General features: G+C 43.0%; 1 protein-coding gene across 1 annotated transcript in view; it reads right to left on the reverse strand.

Moving 5' to 3' along the window:
• DAB1 (DAB adaptor protein 1) overlaps positions 1–18,952 on the reverse strand; it is a 643,380-nt gene that overhangs the window by 564,624 nt on the left and 59,804 nt on the right. Inside the window, exon 11 of the mRNA XM_081867205.1 lies at positions 8,107–8,661. The gene's annotated coding sequence lies outside the window, so the exon portion shown is untranslated. The remainder of the gene's footprint in view (positions 1–8,106; positions 8,662–18,952) is intronic.

Below are 18,952 nucleotides of genomic sequence, written 5' to 3' on the forward strand. Positions count from 1 at the left end.
TTATCTGAAGCATACTGTAGCTACTTGGTTCCACTGAAATCAATAGAAAATTCCAAGGAAATGTGGTCAGGATTAGGGTGTTCACTATTCTCTGCATACGAGACTTATTTGGAAACTCTGGATTTAACTGCTTTCTTATGGATCCTCAATCCCATTGACTATTTTATAGCTGCACATAAAATCTGCTTTCTAATGAGGATATGAGATCACATATGCAGATAGATAAACAGCCCATGGTAAGCGCAACTCTTTACTGAGATCAAGCAATTCTTTCCCGGCAACAAGGAAAATGTTAACACTGGTCATCAAACAAGCAGCAGGGGGAGGATTTGTGTCATGTAAAATGATGCACAGATCATCTCTCATTCTTAAACACAGCATCTTCTCCCAGTTTGAAACAAGTTTTTCTTGTCAAGATATCCCCGCATTACACAAATGTAAGTCAGTCAATGCACAAATATCAAAGACAGTTAACCCAGAACCACTGTTATTATACACTTGAAATTATATATTACCCATGCCCATAAATTGTGTGCATGCCAAAACCTCATCTAGACTCCCCTTTATGCCATAGTGTTAAAGTAATTATCTGTTTATATATGTATATCAGTGCAGCTTATTCTGGTGTAAAAACTAAAAGACATGGCATGTGAGAGCAATTGTCCTCTCCCATTGTTGTGCCCCAGTGACTGGTATTCAAAGGTAGGGATGTTATAGAATTCCAACAAAATCAAAAATGGGAAAGGAAATTGTCAATGTTGACTTATTTATCCCATGATGGTGCTGGAGGAGACTCTTGAGAGTCCCATGGACTGCAAGAAGATAAAACCTATCCATTCTTAAGGAAATCAGCCCTGGGTGCTCACTGGAAGGCCAGATCGTGAAGCTGAGGCTCCAATACTTTGGCCACCTCATGAGAAGAGAAGGCTCCCTGGAAAAGACCCTGATGTGGGAAAGATTGAGGGCACAAGGAGAAGGGGATGACAGAGGACGAGATGGTTGGACAGTGTTCTTGAAGCTACGAACATGAGTTTGACCAAACTGTGGGAGGCAGTGAAAGACAGGAGTGCCTGACGTGCTCTGGTCCATGGGGTCACGAAGAGTCAGACAACAATAATCCATCCAGTGAATACAATCAGTATTTGCTGTAGTTGTTTCTTTCAGCCTGCAATATGTAATTGATTACATTCCACCACCACAACCCAATTTCCATTGTGTTTCCTTTGCATCAAAATTAATTGGGTGGAATAATAAAATTACAACATAATTTAGGCAATTTTTTTGCAAGTTATGAAGCCACATAAGTTATGTAATTTTGTTACAGTGGGCAGAGGGACAAATAACATAGTTTTTGGTGGAAGTTGAGCTGCAGTGTAGTGGAAACAGCACTGCATTGTGAAGAATACAGGGTGGAACAGAAAATGATGCCTTCTTACATCCCAAAACATAATGCTACTGCTAGATGTGGCTATCCTCCACAATTGATTCCTGTCTAGCTAGTAGCCACACAGGACACCAGGACTATCCCAGTAACCACAGTCAGTATACATAAGTTACTTGCAGGCAAGTTGGGGAGGGTGTTGCCAGTTTCAAGTTGTGAGGAACCACCACTATGAAATCACACCCCCAGCCTCCGTTGGGTGCCATGTTAGAAATAAAATGGGAGCTTTCACACGTGAGGCATATATTGATTTGATGTCCTCTCACTCCATATGCCAGCAATGAGGAACTTGTGGCATTCCAGGCATTGTTTTGATAATTTATTAATCTCCTTCTACACAATTTGTCAAGGTGCTATACTATAATAAACAGCAAAAAAAAACCCACCCACAAAAACTCCAGCCAATACATTCTGAATTAAAATAAAGCAATGCAGAATAGACGCTTGAATTATTTGACTCTAACTCCCATCCTTCCTGGCCATCAGCTATGCTTGGTGGGGCTGATGGGAGTCAGAGTCCACCAACATGTGGAGGTCTGCAGGCTGCCTATTCCTTTTATCTGTTATTGTCTGGTTGTTGTACATATGGAAGAAAAAGTGGAGGAGTGGCATTGGCAATAGAAATAAATATATAGCCAGTGAACAGTTCACATTTGCTGCACAAACCCAATTGATGCTGAAGCCACTCTAAGCCTCATGTGTGAATTTCCAACTCCATAGCAGCACACGCCAACCTTAGGAGCTGCTCACAGGACCACATCAGCAAATTGTGGCCATGGGCAGAAGTCCTGCATATATTGCTGTAAAACGTGCATCCCAAAAGATGGCTATGGCTTTAGATACACTGCCATAAATACTCCAATACAGCAATTGAAAAAATAACAACTCAGTCTAGCTAGTAGCCATGAAACAAAAAGGAAGTGAAATATAAAATATGTAAAGCAATGTGAGTGGTTGGATTCCCTTTCAGATAAGTAGGGCAGGATGTGGAAAGCCCTGAGCACACACTGAAGCATGCCATGTATGTGTCAAGAGAGCCACAGACCCTTAGGGTGAAATGCACACTGATCAAAGTAATCTACTCTGAAGGAAAGCAAAGCACTCATTTAATCCTTAATTCAATCTCTCACATAAAATGCTAAACCTATTTCTGACTATTAGTTCCCCATGCTAATCTTCCAACAATTTTTTCCCTTGAAGACGTAAAAAAAAACCCAAACCAACCCAAAAAACCCTTAGCGAAAAATATTAATCAATATTTAACCCAGCCAGGACACCAACTTGGATTATTCCATTATTTCCCCCACAATTCCTTTCAGCAACAATTGAATTACATTCACTTCATTTTCTTTCATGATAAAAGAATTTAGCTCTTGTGATACGACTTTGGATTTAGCTATTTGTCAGGGAACTGCCATCGGAGCTCAGGGTGGTGGAGAGGCTCTCGGATGCTGGGAGACCCTCGGATGCTGAGGAGGGAACCAGCAGGGGGAGAGGGAGAGTTTCCGCTGAAGAAGGAGGGAAGGAGGAGACAGTGTTGGAGGTGAGGCGCAGAGACGCTTCAAGCGAGACCAGTGGTGAGAGCTCGGGACCTCCCCTTGGGACGCCCACTCTGCGCAGAAAGCTGTCGCGCAGAGAATCAAGGCGGAGACTTTCTGTCAAAGAACTTTTATGTTGGAAGAAATTCAGGAAACGCCCACTGACGGATTCTGCCAGTGATTAAGGCAGCCACGCACTCATGGCTGTCCGGTTAGGGAGAGTTTAAAACTGACCACAAAAACTGGGAGCGTTTTAGCGCTTACGCACAAGCAACCCCTTATCCCATTACACTATTCTACCATGGTGAAGATTTGTTAGGATAAGCATTCCTTATGATAAGCATTCCCTATATTCACAATTCCCACAGACTGTCCCTTACAAACAAAAGTACTTATATGATTGCCCCATAAGGTATCAAAGGAATCCTTGCCTTTTAAACAGCTTAGAAACCATTATTCAACTTCAAAAGGACACCAAGCCTGTCTAATCACATATGCAACACAAAAGTAGACAGTCTGCACCACACATGTCCCATGTCTAAATTGGGGACTTTGTCCCATTGCATAGTGGAATGATTCAGGGCCACTCTCAATGAGCTGTTTAGGTTGGCCAGTGTTGGTTTTTTGTTTACAAAATTGCTACTGCAGGATGTGGGGGGATGACCCAGATTTAGAGCACAGCATAGGGAAGAAGAGTTAATCCTTTGCTATTTGGGGCTGCTAATCCAGGACAAAACCTCCCCTTAGTGCAAGTACAACTTCTCCTGTGACCAATTGGGTTTGTATGTATAGAATCTGGATCAGAATCATAGCAGAGGCAAAGAGTTAAATCTCTTTTCTCTCCTCACTCCCCCTATTGTGGTCTTCATCTGGACCAGGTGCTCCTGCAGCTACTAATTCATAAACAAAGCTAAGCATGCAAGGGCCAAAGCGTCATGGCTAGTTTGCTCCTCAAAATATATCCTATATCAATGAACCTACATAGACATATACTTTAGATCACCTAGATGGACCAATGGTCTCAGTAGAAGGCTGTGTCCTTTGTTCCTATATCCTTTCCTACATATCCTCTCAAATTCTGTTCTATCCAGTTAGCACTGTGCATCTCCCACCCTGACGCCCACTTCAGATGTTTTCTAAGTGGCCCGGTTGTCCTTGGTGCAAGGAGATGTATTGGAACCATTCCACATTTCAACCGCACCACTTAATCCTCCCTTTTTCTCAGTCTATTTTCTGAGCCTCTTCAATGGCAAAATGCAATATCCAAAATGGTTCCTGCTGCACATTTTGAGCATGAACGGTAGCCATTATGTGTACTTTGTACATGGGTGGAACCTACAGAAAGCCTGGCTGACACTTTCAGTATTTCTTCGTCATTTGAAAACTATGGCAAACAAGACACATGGCCTGCCTTAGCTGTCAAGCAGGAATTCATGTTGTATGTGGTCAAAACTCTGGAGCTTGACTGGTGCCCTTCTTCAAATTGGCGGGGGGGGGGATGTCTGCTCCACAGGAGTTAGCAACACAAGAAACTTCTTCCTATCTGGTTACACTGTCCCTTCAATACAGTATTTTTTTTAGTTATTGATTTTTAAAAAAATATTTCAGAGCCAAGAGGAGCAAAGCAGATGCAATTTGTCCATGCACAGTAAACCAATCTGCCAAGCAAACCTTTTTAGTATCGTAGTTAGTGCTAAACCTAGATTTGAAACTATGGGCAAGCTTAGAAACAGTACTTTTTAGCCAGCTATACCTAGCAGCTAGAATGGTGACTGGGAGCAGCCGCCGAGACCACATAACACCGGTCTTGAAAGATCTACATTGGCTCCCAGTACGTTTCCGAGCACAATTCAAAGTGTTGGTGCTGACCTTTAAAGCCCTAAATGGCCTCGGTCCAGTATACCTGAAGGAGCGTCTCCACCCCCCATCATTCTGCCCAGACACTGAGGTCCAGCACAAAGGGCCTTCTGGCAGTTCAGTCACTGCGAGAAGCCAAGTTACAGGGAACCAGGCAGAGGGCCTTCTCGGTAGTGGCACCCGCCCTGTGGAACACCCTCCCACCAGATCTCAAAGAGAAGAACAACTTCCAGACTTTTAGAAGACATCAGGGAAGCTTTTAATGTTTAACAGACCACTGTATTTTAATACTTTGTTGGAAGCCACCCAGCGTGGCTGGGAAAACCCAGCCAGATGGGCAGGGTATAAATAATAAATTATTATTATTATTATTATTATTATTATTATTATTATTATTATTGAAAATGTCAAATCAAACATTACTATAGATCCCCAGACACAAAAACAAAAACCCACGCACAATTCAAAATTGTCCTAATAACGCCAATATAACTCTGCCTGACTACCAGGTCAAAGGTAGTGTTACATTGGCTCATTCGCTTGCCCGTTCCTTTCTGTCCAGAATTTTGAACTCTGCTTGGCAGAAGCTCTCCACAGTATCCAGCACAGGTCATCTTTCCCATCATTGTCTGACATTTTTTAAGCAGAGATACTTCAACTTGGGACCTTCTGCACCCAAGGCATGTTTCACACAACTGAACTTCGACAGGTCTCAGATCACCTTTTCCAGTGATACGAATTCTTTGCAAAAGGTATATCCAAAGGGTGGACTTATCTTTGCAATCAACACTGTGCCCAAAATTTCCATGTCAAGTGTAATGCAGAATTAGCCCTGCTTCCTGGTATCTGCAAGATGGATATCGTCCCCAATCTTCTGAAATCATGACATGCATCTGTTTTTGAATAATGCATTTGAAAAACACTGTAACAGTATTTTTTTTCAAAGACTGAAGACTAGAATTCAGAACTGCAAAACAAGTCACTTCATCTGTGTTAGTCATCAATAGGAATTGCCTGGTGTATATAGTTAAAGGTCTGGAGCTCAAAGACTAGCCTTAAGCATCAAACCATCAAAGGGTTAAGGGGTTGACATGTGAATAGAGAAGAGCTTTGCATTTGGAATCTGTTCCTTTGCCTCTCAAGAATGAAATTGTGGATTTGGTGTCAGACAACTGTCATATATATTGCTGCCTCTTCACTGACTGAATTGAATTTGATGTCTCAATGCAATCATGTACAATTTAAAAATAAGAGGATATTTCAGAACAAGCCTTAATATCTTAGAAATTGCCAGCTCAGTAATCCTTCAGGAATATCTTCTTCCTTTCATCCCGACTTTCCCTTTGTACTTATTGTTATTTAGTCCTTTTTCATATATTCAGGGGAGATATGGTAGCAAACTGTTCAGCTAAGAGTAATGTTCAGCATGCACCCACTCTCCTCATCAAAGGACTACAGAAACGAGACCTCCACTCAAATAAATATACACAAATCAAGGAGGAAGCTATCCTTAGGATTCATCTGAAAAACCAGATGACCTGTTGCCAAAATTATGTATAGGTATTTGAAGTATGCTAGACAGGTTACATTTACGTTTGCCCCTGGTAAATGTAAGAAACTTTAAAGAAACAAAAACCATCAATTTAGCCTAGATTGTTTAAATCCATTGCTATTATTTTCTGGAGAATTACTTAAGTCTACTGAAGATGAGGCATGAGGGGGCTATTTGCTCCAAAGACCTTTTTAATATGGCTGTATTGTAATGCTGCAGTGCCAGAACCTCTGTAGCAATAAAGAGGAATTCCTCTCTGAACACAACTTAGGAACCACCATTCTATGTGTCCTCTTTTAATAATGCATTTATTTAACAATATTGGTAAAAATAATGGTTCTCATCAGATGTAACACTTTAGCCTCATCTCCTTTGGTGCTGCAGGATTTTAAACACACACACAAGCACATATACACACATAAAGCAAGCACGCACACAAAATTACAAACAGAATATATAAACGAGTAAGATACTTGGTGACCAATAGTCCCTTTGGCCTCTTTCCCTATTTTTTGCTTCAGAAAGTACTGGTAAAATATGTTTTACTGCTGCTATTGAAGATGTGAAACCCTTGGGGTATATCTATAGTTGATGCACTTTGATGCTTGTTAGAAAAGCCACTGAACACAATATATGTACTAAGGCAGAGCTTTAATATCTGGGTGTATACTGTAGTACATTGCCAGTCAAATCCCCACACGCCCATACCTAATTATTTTCTTACAAGGTTATGCCTAATTGGCCACTAGCCTAATTGATTAATCATCTGCATTTTGGAGAGACATCGAGAAGCAGTGTGAAGGGCAGGAAAATATTTATTCAGGTACAAATCAGAGATGCCTAGTAACACACACACACACACACAAGAGAGAGAGAGAGAGAGAGAGAGAGAAGCTTGACTGGGGAAGGGGGACCTAACAGTGTAAAATCAGGAAGTCAATAACTCCATGCATTTATCCGTACCATTTTCAGAAAGGTGACCAGAATGTTAAGTAAGTTGCTTTGGGTCAGACATGCAGGAGTTAAAGGATCCCGAGCTTGTATGGGGAAAAGATCCCACCAGACACACTCTGGATTCACATCTCCACATTTGCATTATAAAATGTACCTTTCCTTGTGATTTAGCCCTTGTGGCAAAGGCAAAGGATAAATGCCATGCTGTCAGACTCCAGCCCCTGGAATCTCTGCCTTTGCGTAGAACTTACTCCAGTCACATACAGCTAGGCTGACAGCGGCAGGTTTTGGACAGTCTTGAGAGTGAAAAGGCAAAAAACATGAACTTCAACTGAAATTAAGGGCTATCTATGCAATCCCACAACACCCTTCCAGCCCCACCTCTGCAAAAAAAGGAGAAAAGTTAATAGGAATCCTCGACCAATTCTCAATGCCACTTGTACCCCGCAGGATACTGCATGCCTGGTACATATTGCAAAGCCTCTTTGATGCATTTCTGCATTTTTTCATCCCATCACCAGCAGTGTAGATGAGCCCTGATCATTTCCAAATTGCTAATCATAACCATCCTAAAGGGATTGTACCAAGAAAAGGCAGAAGAGGCTAATTTAAAAAGAGGGTTGTACAGGTACATGAACCAAGGATGCCAAACAGCAACATGACATTTAATCAAAACCACAAACTCGACAAAAATCATCTTTCCCCCTCAGCCCTTTACTTATTTCATCTTCAAAGCAATCAGAGGAATATAACTTCTCTCCTACCTTCAGACAGGCTTGCTTCCTCATCTGCCCCCCTACACATCCTCTTGTTGCAGGGGGGAAATGCTCCCCCCGGTCTTCTATTCCTAAAACAATATGGACAGTTCTTTATTTTCTTCTGGGAGATAACCCCTGAGTGTATGTATATATATCAGTCAGTCTGCATGCAGTAGAATCCGTAGATCCTGAAAGCAGAAGCACTCAGAAACGGGTATCCTAGTGAGAAAATCCTCAGCAGTTTCAGTTCAGTGAGAGCATCTCCTTCTCAGCAGCAGAAGCAACAGCAGCAAAGGCAGTGCTTCTGGTACTCTGCAGGCCACATCGTTCATACCTTATACATCACTACCACATTCCTTCTAATAGGAGAGCACAATACAGCGTCTCATCGCAGGCTGCCCCTGAGCTTTCGCTGTGCAGTTGCATTTCTGCATCTGAACTGTTCTTAATCATTCCTGCAGTCTCCATCTCATCAGCAGGCTATTTGTGTCTCAGCAGGAGTAGCAAAACAAGCATGTCATCACCTGGAGGTTAGGCTCACCCTGCTCATTAGGTCTGCCTCTAAAAAAGAGAGAGAAAGAAATCTTTGTGCATGGGAAAAGAGCAAACAGGCTCAGTGAAATCCATTCTCCACACCGGGGCAAATTCTGCACACACATTATCCCCACAGTGCCGGTTGATAAAGGAATGTCAGAAGAAGGGCTTAAAAGATCTGTTTTGAAAAACTCCAGATCTTTGTGGCAGGCTTCTCATATGGGGGGGGGGGAGAGATAGAATAGCTCTCTAGACGCACAAAAAATATGTTTATTGGTGCACAGAAATCTGTTTATTGAAACCAATGTATTGCAATATCTTCTGTGCGGCACTCTGTGGTCTAGATGTACTTCTTGTCATGTAGTTGATTTAGGAAAATAAAAAACTGGCTTGCAGGGATATGAGTTGAATTAACCCCAGGGAGGCTTCAAACCTTCATGCCTGCTATGTTCCTCCTGATCAGAAATACACACACACACACACACACAGGCTGTGATTTCTAGCAAGAGGAAATCTCCATTTGGCACCAGTGGACACTTTCCTCCCATCCTGAATTGCAGGTGTGAAGGACCCTGGATTGGGACTGTGATGGGATCAACAGGTTAGCCCACAAACAGGCTACAGCCCAAATTTAGCTTGAACCCAACACCCACAGCTGCCAGCTATTTGTCAAAAACAACAACGGGGGGGGCGGGACTACATGAAGCATGTCATGCACAGCCAAGTCTCAGGCTTTGAGGCCAAAGATGAAGGAACCAGAAACATCACACAATCAGAACTATGCAAGGGGAAGGGGTGTGTGGGTGTGTTTCTAGCTGCCTTTGCCCTTTCTTTGGAGAATGAAGGTCTGCAGTGAGGAAATTGCTATACTAATCATATGAGGTTCTAAATCACAAAAGAAACCAACAGCAGACTGCACACTGCAGACCTTCTTGTCCAACATATAGAGCTTGGTGGGACCAGGCGGTCAGAATGCAAAGGAGGAGACATGACAGAGGGGGTAAGCACACCTCCACTTTCACCCTTACTGCATAAGGACAAGACAAACTGAATAAGGCTTAAGAAGGAAATACAGTGGTACCTTGGGTTAAGTACTTAATTCGTTCTGGAGGTCCATTCTTAACCTGAAACTGTTCTTAACCTGAAGCACCACTTTAGCTAATGGGGCCTCCTGCTGCCGTGCTGGCGGAGCACGATTTCTGTTCTTATCCTGAAGCAAAGTTCTTAACCTGAAGCACTATTTCTGGGTTAGCGGAGTCTGTAACCTGAAGCGTATGTAACCTGAAGCGTATGTAATCCGAGGTACCACTGTATTCAAAACACTCCTGAAGGAGTTCTTTGAAATATATTTGAGTCAATACACTCATTTCTGCGCACTTGGAAGTTTAACCTCCCCCCCCTTTCCTGGATTTTGTGACATTTTCCCTCTCCCCTGCCCTTCCCCACCCCACCCCCCACTGCTGCCGCTCTTCCCCCTCCCCCTCTGTGCATCTGTTTACCAACTCTATTTTGTATAGCAGATATAAGGGAATCTGTGACTCTCCATATGTTGCTGGACTTCCATCAGCCCCAGCCAGCATGGCCGGTGGTCAGGGATATATGAGAGGGCCTCAGGTTCCCCATCTCTGGTGTATAGGCAATATCCTGAGGGCCTCAGGTTCCCCACCTCTGGTGTATAGGCTGGGTTATAAATCTCAGTAAAAATATGCTTTTAGCAGTCAGAGCCAAACAGAAGTGAGGCCCGGTCACTGAATTTCATTCTGGGATATTTGATTCCTGTCACCTCTTGCCACTTCCCTTTGTGCCTAAGTAGCATATCTGACTGAAAAACCAGAGAGAGAAATGAGTCACTTTGAATCACATGGTCTCTCCATTACAATCATATAATGATAATGCCTTATTTAGCAGATCAAGCAAGGCTGAAACAGATCAAGCAAGGCTGACCCAATGCGTTTGAGGGTCTGAGGCAGAACAGAAACATGTGTCCCCTCCCACCCCCACCCAGTCAAGTTACATAGTATCAGGCTAGTAAAGTTGCTTCAGCAACTGAGCCAGAAAATCTCACAACTTCCTCTCTGCTGTTTGGCAGTAACAATACAATAATAAACACAATAACTGATCATTTTTTTGCCCTTTCATGACACCCACAATAAACTGCCAGCCTCAGGCCTCTACCTCATAGGAAACAAGAAACAGAATACTGTAACAGCAAAATGGAAGGAAGTGTTTCCCTCAGTGCTTCCTTCTTCAGACAGGACATTGCTGTAGGAAAAGGAAATGCCTTTTGAGCCCATACAAACAAACTTTCTGCCACACATTCTACCCAGTTCTGAGAGGAACTCCTTTCCATTGTGCCTTAGCATTTGCTCTCTCTTATTTCTGTCGTATTAAAACGACTGGAAAACTTACAGCTTCTCTTAGCCATTCTCCTCTCCGCAGACCCTGTTGTTTTACCCTTTACTCATTTGAGTAGCCAACAACTGAGCACAATGGGCACATATACCATAAATCAAAGTGTCATACTGGAATGTTCCTGTCATGTATGCGGGCATTGTAGGCCGAAGCCAGGCTGTATGTATGACACTGCAGACCTAGGCCTTGATGCCTCCTGGAGCTCAGGAGCTTCATCTGCATAACAAAAGACAGAGAGGATTCTCAAACCTCTAATGACATTTGCTGGTAGCTGGCAGGCAGCCATTCCCTGCTGCAATAAGGCCAGTGTTATGATTCGCTAGTCATGGCATAAAGCGACCTATCACTCGCAGGCAGGCATATTACCCTGGGCTGGCTTAAGGTGTATATATATACTGGGCTGAGTTCCCCTGTTTGCTGTTCTTGTTCCTAATATTCCAATAAATCATTTTTGAGCTAAATCTTGGTCTTGAGTCATGCCTGAACCCACCCACATTTCAGTTCCATCACATGAGACTTTTAGCATGTGCTGAGGAGAAGAAGAAGAAGAGTTTGGATTTGATATCCCGCCTTTCACTCCCCTTCAGGAGTCTCAAAGCGGCTAACATTCTCCTTTCCCTTCCTCCCCCACAACAAACACTCTGTGAGGTGAGTGGGGCTGAGAGACTTCAAAGAAGTGTGACTGGCCCAAGGTCACCCAGCAGCTGCATGTGGAAGAGCGGAGACGCGAACCAGGTTCCCCAGATTACGAGACTACCGCTCTTAACCACTACACCACACTGGCTCTCAGGAGGTGTAGTGGTTTCTCAACTGACTCTCAATTCCAAACTCTCAAACCTTGGATCCCAAACACAAGCTATCACTTGACTACCTGGACAGATTGCATTGTTGGAAAAATGACACCCGCTATGTTCAATGCTTCCCTCAAGCTAAATGCATAGCACAGAAGTCAATTTGTGTGACTTTTAACAACAAGGACACATAAAACCTGACCTCTCCTACTCCCCACCCACATGCACACACACCGTAGTGGGACCTCTTCAGTTTATCAGTTTGCCTCCAGAACAAAGGTCTTACACTCCTGCATTGCCAGTAGTCCAGGTGATGATAATGGAGGAAAGGGTGCCTTTAGTGAATATTCTCTCCTCCATTGATGTACATAATAGAATTTTACAAACATGTGCTTTGGGGCTGAGGAAGATGTTGGGCCAAGCTTGAGGGAACCTTCAACAGAGTGCCTTCTAAGAAGCACTTATAGAAATACAGTTATCAGTCTATAGCTGATAGCAAGCTTTATGGGAAATTAAAATGGCATCTCCTAGAAACTACTATGAGCATATATAGATAAATAGCCCATAAGATAAGTCTGTTTTTCGTCAATGGAGTGAGATATTTGGCTATACTACTTACACTTTTGAAGGGAAAAAATACTAGGCCATAGGCAGCAGAGCACACAGAGGTATGAAATATGAGACTCCAGCAAGATTGGATCATGTATTGAGGTGGATCTCTGGAGCAGAACTCACAAGAGAGACAAAGCAGAACTGAGAAAGAAAGAGCATATAAACCTAGCATAGGAAAGTCAGTCTGGAGGTAGAATTCATTGCAGACTGGGCTTTCAGTGAAACCTATCCAGAGAAGGCAGCAGCAGGATATAGGACAAAATTAAGTAGAATGTCATGAACTGGCAGGACGATAGGGAGGCAGAAGCGAATCCCAGTGAGGGGTGTAGCCAGGATTGGGATACACTGAGGCAACCTGGGGGTGGGTAAGGAGAGATTGGTGTAGGAAGTACTCACGACTTGATGGAGGAGGATGAGGGGATGGGACAAGTCAGTGCACAGGAACTAAAGAAGCAGGACCCATCACCAGAGCCAGAGGGCCCCCTGCCTCCATAAACACAGCAAGTTCTGAGGTGTAGGGAGCAGCAGGAGGGACATTCTAGGAGGCTGAGGCTGGCAAGGGACTACAGCCCAGCCCACTAGCTGGCCAGGTGGGGCTCGTTAGCTCTGGGAAGAGAGGTATGATTCCTCAGCTGGAGCAGGCTCAGAACAGGTGAGAGTCATATGCCTCATCAAGCCCAGCATCAGCAGAACTGAGGTGCTGTGTTTGCTCAACTGCCCATGTTGGTTGGACCATGCCTTGAATATTCCAGGGTGCTATTCCAGTATTTTTAGCCAGGCCAATAGATTATTGAATAGGAGAAGGGGACCAGGGTGGACTTCTCCTTTCTCTGCTCTGTAGCTTTGATTATTCAACACACTAGGCACCAATGTGCCAACTGGATAACTTCAGTTCAAGTAGCATATTACATGCCCCAGGGCAGACTAACCATAATAGCCATAGCTGACCAAGAAACTATGGAATAGCTGTGCTATGCTTTTGGGCCTGCATTCCATTTCGTGGTAGTTTTCATGTAGAAAATGCTGATCAGATCTCTGTGCAATCTCATATTTGCCATGGCCTTCAAATTGTGCTGTTAAAATGGAGAAACTCTGATAAAAGAATAATACAATGTGTGGAATGTTTGATTAAAAAGAGGCAATGGAACTTTTTTCAATGTGTATTCAGTGTGATGAAGAACAGAAGGAGTAGAAGTTGAATTCTGTAAATAAATTTAACACAGTAAATAAAAATTTTCTTGCAAATACAATTTGCTATTGTTTTTCTTTTCTGTTTAACTTGCAAAGACCCATGTTAGTGTGGAATGGAAGAGAACTTAAGGCTTGGGTTGAAACAAAATAAAAAAATTCCTTCCAGTAGCACCTTATAGACCAACCTTAAATCCAGTAGCACCTTATAGACCTTAGAGACCAACTAAGTTTGTTATTGGTACATATGAGCTTTCATGTGCATGCACACTTCTTCAGAGGCTTGGGTGTCACTACTCTTAAGAATTCTAGAAAGGATGGTGCTGACATCCCAGACAATGGGGCTGCCAATTGTTGCAGGTGAAATGGTCCTTTAGGAGCCAGTTCATAAGCTGGCAAACATAACCAAACTTTATGGAAATATTTGTACATATTGACTATGTGATCATGGCAATGGGTTGGATGCTGATTAAGTCTGCAGTCCTAATGCCTCTTACCTGGGAGTAAGTCCAATAGAATTCTATAGGAGTTTTCTCTGAGAAGACATGGCTAGGATTGCTCAGTAAGTAAGTTGAAATCAATAGGACTTAAGTGAAGTTGTGATAAATTTGTCTCATTGGTTTTAGTAGGATCTAAGGTCAACTAACTTAGTCTAGATCCAACTTATATTTCCATGCCGTGTGTGCCGTGTGGACTGGCTGGATGCAGAGGTGGCAGGCACCAGCTGAGGAACCCCCAGGGGAAGAAGGCTCAGAGCCAGGGGACTAGTGTTGGGGTAAGGATGAGTGATCAGAGGGAAAAGAGGTGGCATTCTGAACCCTGCAACATGAAGCCCCTGGAACCCCTCGAGTCTTGAACTGTTCAAAAATTTGGGTGATGTGCAATATTATGTAACTTAATATTGTAGGCTCCCTTGAGCATGGTTTTAACTAGTCATAGGCAAACTCGGCCCTCCAGGTGTTTTGGGAATACAATTCCCATCATTCCTGACCACTGGTCCTGTTAGCTAGGGATCATGGGAGTTGTAGGCCAAAAACATCTGGAGGGCTGCAGGTTGGGGATGCCTGGTTTTAACTATGGAAAAGTGGGAAACCAAAAAATGATGCATGTATGTAAATGTTTAAAATAAATACAGTAAAGCCCCAAGGAACCTAAAAGCTTGTTCTTACTAACCAATGACTATGCATTCTGTCACACTAATTAGAATTAGAACATTAACTTTATCTAAGCATAGACTAGACTTATTTTAGTTATTCTTTTAAGCTCCACCTGGTTGTGGAGGCCAGAAAGTAGAAGAGACGTACCTTTCAACTAGTGCAATTTTGCTTTAGATGTTTTTTTGCAGTGTGACCTGTGTTATCTGGCACTGGATTTCTGCTCTTAAGGAACAAAGGATAAATAAAGCTGTCAAGTGCCGTATTGATTACATGTGATTAAGGTATACTTTGCTGCCCTTCTTGTCTTTTGTCTTTTCCATTCGGTTTCTTTTTGGTGCTTTGGGTTCGAAGAATAGGGCAGTGACGACTTTGCCCATGAGATACCATATCATGCTATCACATTTTTGGAAGATTTCTGTAAGTCTGTATGGAACTATTGCTAGAGTCAGGTGGACTTCCAATCCGTCACTTCCTTCTTCTTTTTTTAGAAAGAAAATAAACCATCAGTATATACATATGGAAGTAACATGTTTCCTCCATTATCTCCAATCTGTTTCTTAAACCTGTTGAGCCACCCAAGACCAAAGCAGTCTACCTACCCAGCACTAAAGAATTTGCTGTAAGTTACAAGATCATACAATAAAGTTTACTAAAGTGTGTGTACACATACACACTGACATTCTGTTGGTTCATACAAAAGAGTGAACATCTATTTAATTGTTAGATCAGCACCTGCCATTTTAAAAAGATACCAAGAGAAGTGAAGAATGGTGATGATCAAAGTGCGACTCCTGAATCAGATTTAGTTTCCTGTAAATTTTAAGCACTGAAGTACTGGGTGTGTACATGAGAGAGAGAGATACTTCACTATGCCTAGTTCTCTTGCTGTTTGCTCCACCCAGTCCTCACTGTGTGAAATGTGAGGGCATGAGATAGTTTATATTGCCGGCCTGAAGACCACACACGAGGGAGCTCAAAGCAACCTCCTAATCTTGCTGTACCTCTGTAACCTCTAACAGTGCCTCTCTGAGCCTGCTGGGAGCTGCCCAGTGTCACAAACAGCTGGGCAGACAAAGGGGAGAAGCCTCAAGAGGAGATGCTGCAGCAGTAGCAGAGCTGCAGTGCATGGCTGCGGTTGTGAACTGATTACACTCCTCGCAAAGCAGGCCAACTCTGAAATGGAAATAAGCGAGAGGCGTCTTGTCTCATCCAGCAGCTAGGGTCAGCATCACTTCTAGAGAAGGAAATGTGAGAGATGCCTACTGGCTGTTTTCTGCAAGTATTATACTGCTCTCCTCTGAAGCCCATTTCATTGCTTCTGCGAAAAGGTGGTGGCTGTTAAGAGAACATTCAAGCATTTTGTATATAAACTTCACACATCCTTTTCCTTCCCCATCTCAGGTGCCCATCTGCAAAGGTGCTTTCATGCCTATGTTTTCAAATGTCAGTAGCTTATGCCCAAGTTCAGCAGTGAAATGCTTCACATCTCCACTTTCCTCACTGCCACTTCTACAGTAAACAAATCTGGTCTTCCTTGATTTGTCTCCCGGCAAAGAATGAAAGTGCTTGATCACTGTTCCATATTCGCTTGCTTAGATTAAAGTAGTGTGGCTGACACCATTTTCGATAAGGACACACTACCCAGCTACTTCTGACAAGGAGGCAGAAGTAGTTACATTCTACTTCCAAGCCATTCACAATGATTTTCCAGCCAGCCTAAGGGACATAGCAGTAAACAAACTGCTGGATCTTACAGCAGAAAGTGAACTCTCAATTACCCCTGGTCAAGGGTAAACCTATAGCACTGAGAGCACATTTAGTATTTGTACACAGCCCTGGGAACTTTGGATGAAGGTTGGTATATAAATTGAATAAATAATAATACCAACATTTATTAATATAGTTATTGTCATTATATTTAAAGCTGAACTTCCTCCCACTCAGACCATGACAGAGACATTTACTTGAGAGTAAGGAATATTTTTTTTGTTGACAGAGAGAATACTTACAGGCTCAGCAACAGCTAATGACTCACAAAAGCATCTCTATTGGTGCTAGGTGACAGGAAAGGCAAGGCTAGTCAGGTTGGGAGCTGCAGCCCAAGTTTTAAAAGTCCAAGATCAGTGCAAGAACTCCATGGAAGGAATGGAGATGTTCCAATAGGTTGGCATGCCCACTTACCAAGCTTTTTAAGTTAGAGGAAGGTGCGCTTATTCACAAGAGTCTTGTGCCTGGAGAGATTTCCAAACCTGCAGACGTGCACTGCATCAGGGAAGACGGTGTCTATTCCCAGTGCCAGGAATGCTGCCAGGTCCTCAGTGACCAGGCTTTCTCCTCCTCTTCTGACTGCAGTTCTTCCAACCCTAGTGGTTCTTCCCAAGAGGGAAGAAAGGAAAGAGGAGACATGCATCCTCAGCTGGGGCAGCCATCTCCTGGAAGGGGAAAGCCTCTGTTCCCCAGCCTCAGCCCCCTGGCATCTCATCCTCCTCCTGCTCCTCTTCCTCCATCTCAACCAGCCACTCTACTGCTGAGCCCACTGGTGCTTTGGGACTCATAACAAGAGTCCCTTCATGATCACTAGTCAAAAATAAAGAATTATCAGTATATACTTGTAGACTGCCATGTTAAGTGGTATAAACATATGCAAAACAAAACAGCATCAAAAGTCAGAGAAACCTCCAAGGGAGGTGAACTTCAATGCCAGACATAGAGTAAACAAATGGAATTATTTACAGTATAATATTATCATGTGAAATGATATTTTATTCATTATTTAATCACACACTGAGCCTGCCCCATTGATTGTACTAGGAGGTGTAGCCATTTTGTTTTGCCTTTAATCTGCAGTGTACATATGCAAATACTTTGGGTTTATTTAAAATTATTTGTATAGAGCCAGAATGTTAGCTGTCTCCACAGGACATTTTACCCAACACACCTTTACACTTTACAGAAGGGCAAGGATTTATAGGTTGCAAATATCATTTTGTAATGAAATGATCTAGCAGGCATGGGTGCATTCCATCTGAATGTCCTCTTAATAGCAGGCAGGCCTCCCTCCCACTTCCTTATGAATACTGTACACAAATAAATCCATTTAAATAAGCTCGGTCCGTTCAGTGGCACGGCATACATTAATTCCTGCACAAACATTTACTGACCAGATCCGAACTCAATGAGAAATGGAAGAAAAAGCAAAAAGCAAATTTACCAGCAAGGGTACTATAAAAACTTGCCACAAAAATGACCACAAAGAACCATTTAAATATCCAACCACTTTTTATAACCATTCTGCTTATGTTGCAAGTTTTGTAAACAATAACAAGATAGGCAGTGAGAAGGAAGACTTTGGCCAGCAGGAAACATTTTTGCATGTGGAAGAACTCATATTGCCATGCCAAAAAAATGCATGGATAGAGCAATGTCAGAAAGGCGTTGCAGTTAAACGTTCTGATCCTGACAACTTCACACATCAGCTTGCCAGCATGTGTGTCTTCCTTTCTATATCCTTATTTTTGTACAGGAGATGTTGCCAGAAAACAATAATAAAGTAAGAACTTCCATCAGTGCCAGACCTATTGTTTGGATTTGATATCCCGCTTTATCACTACCCGAAGGAGTCTCAAAGCGGCTAACATTCTCCTTTCCCTTCCTCCCCCACAGCAAACACTCTGTGAGGTGAGTGCGGCTGAGAGACTTCAAAGAAGTGTGACTGGCCCAAGGTCACCCAGCAGCTGCATGTGGAGGAGCGGGGAATAGAACCTGGTTCACCAGATTACGAGTCTACCGCTCTTAACCACTAAACCACAGGCATCCAAAGCCCTGACTAGGAACAGTGGGATGGAATGGAGTCACCACTGCATCTGAAGCCCTACTGCATGTGCCAGCCAGGAAGGAAGAGTTGGTGGTCATTTGTTTCCCTTTCTGGCTGCATCAGCTGCATGCTGATGTAGTAGAATCATAGAATCATAGAATCATAGAGTTGGAAGAGACCACAAGGGCCATCGAGTCCAACCCCCTGCCAAGCAGGAAACACCATCAGAGCACTCCTGACATATGGCTGTCAAGCCTCTGCTTAAAGACCTCCAAAGAAGGAGACTCCACCACACTCCTTGGCAGCAAATTCCACTGTCGAACAGCTCTTACTGTCAGGAAGTT

The sequence above is a fragment of the Podarcis erhardii genome (assembly GCF_964252035.2).
Source record: "Podarcis erhardii genome assembly, chromosome: 6".
NCBI lineage: Eukaryota > Metazoa > Chordata > Lepidosauria > Squamata > Lacertidae > Podarcis > Podarcis erhardii.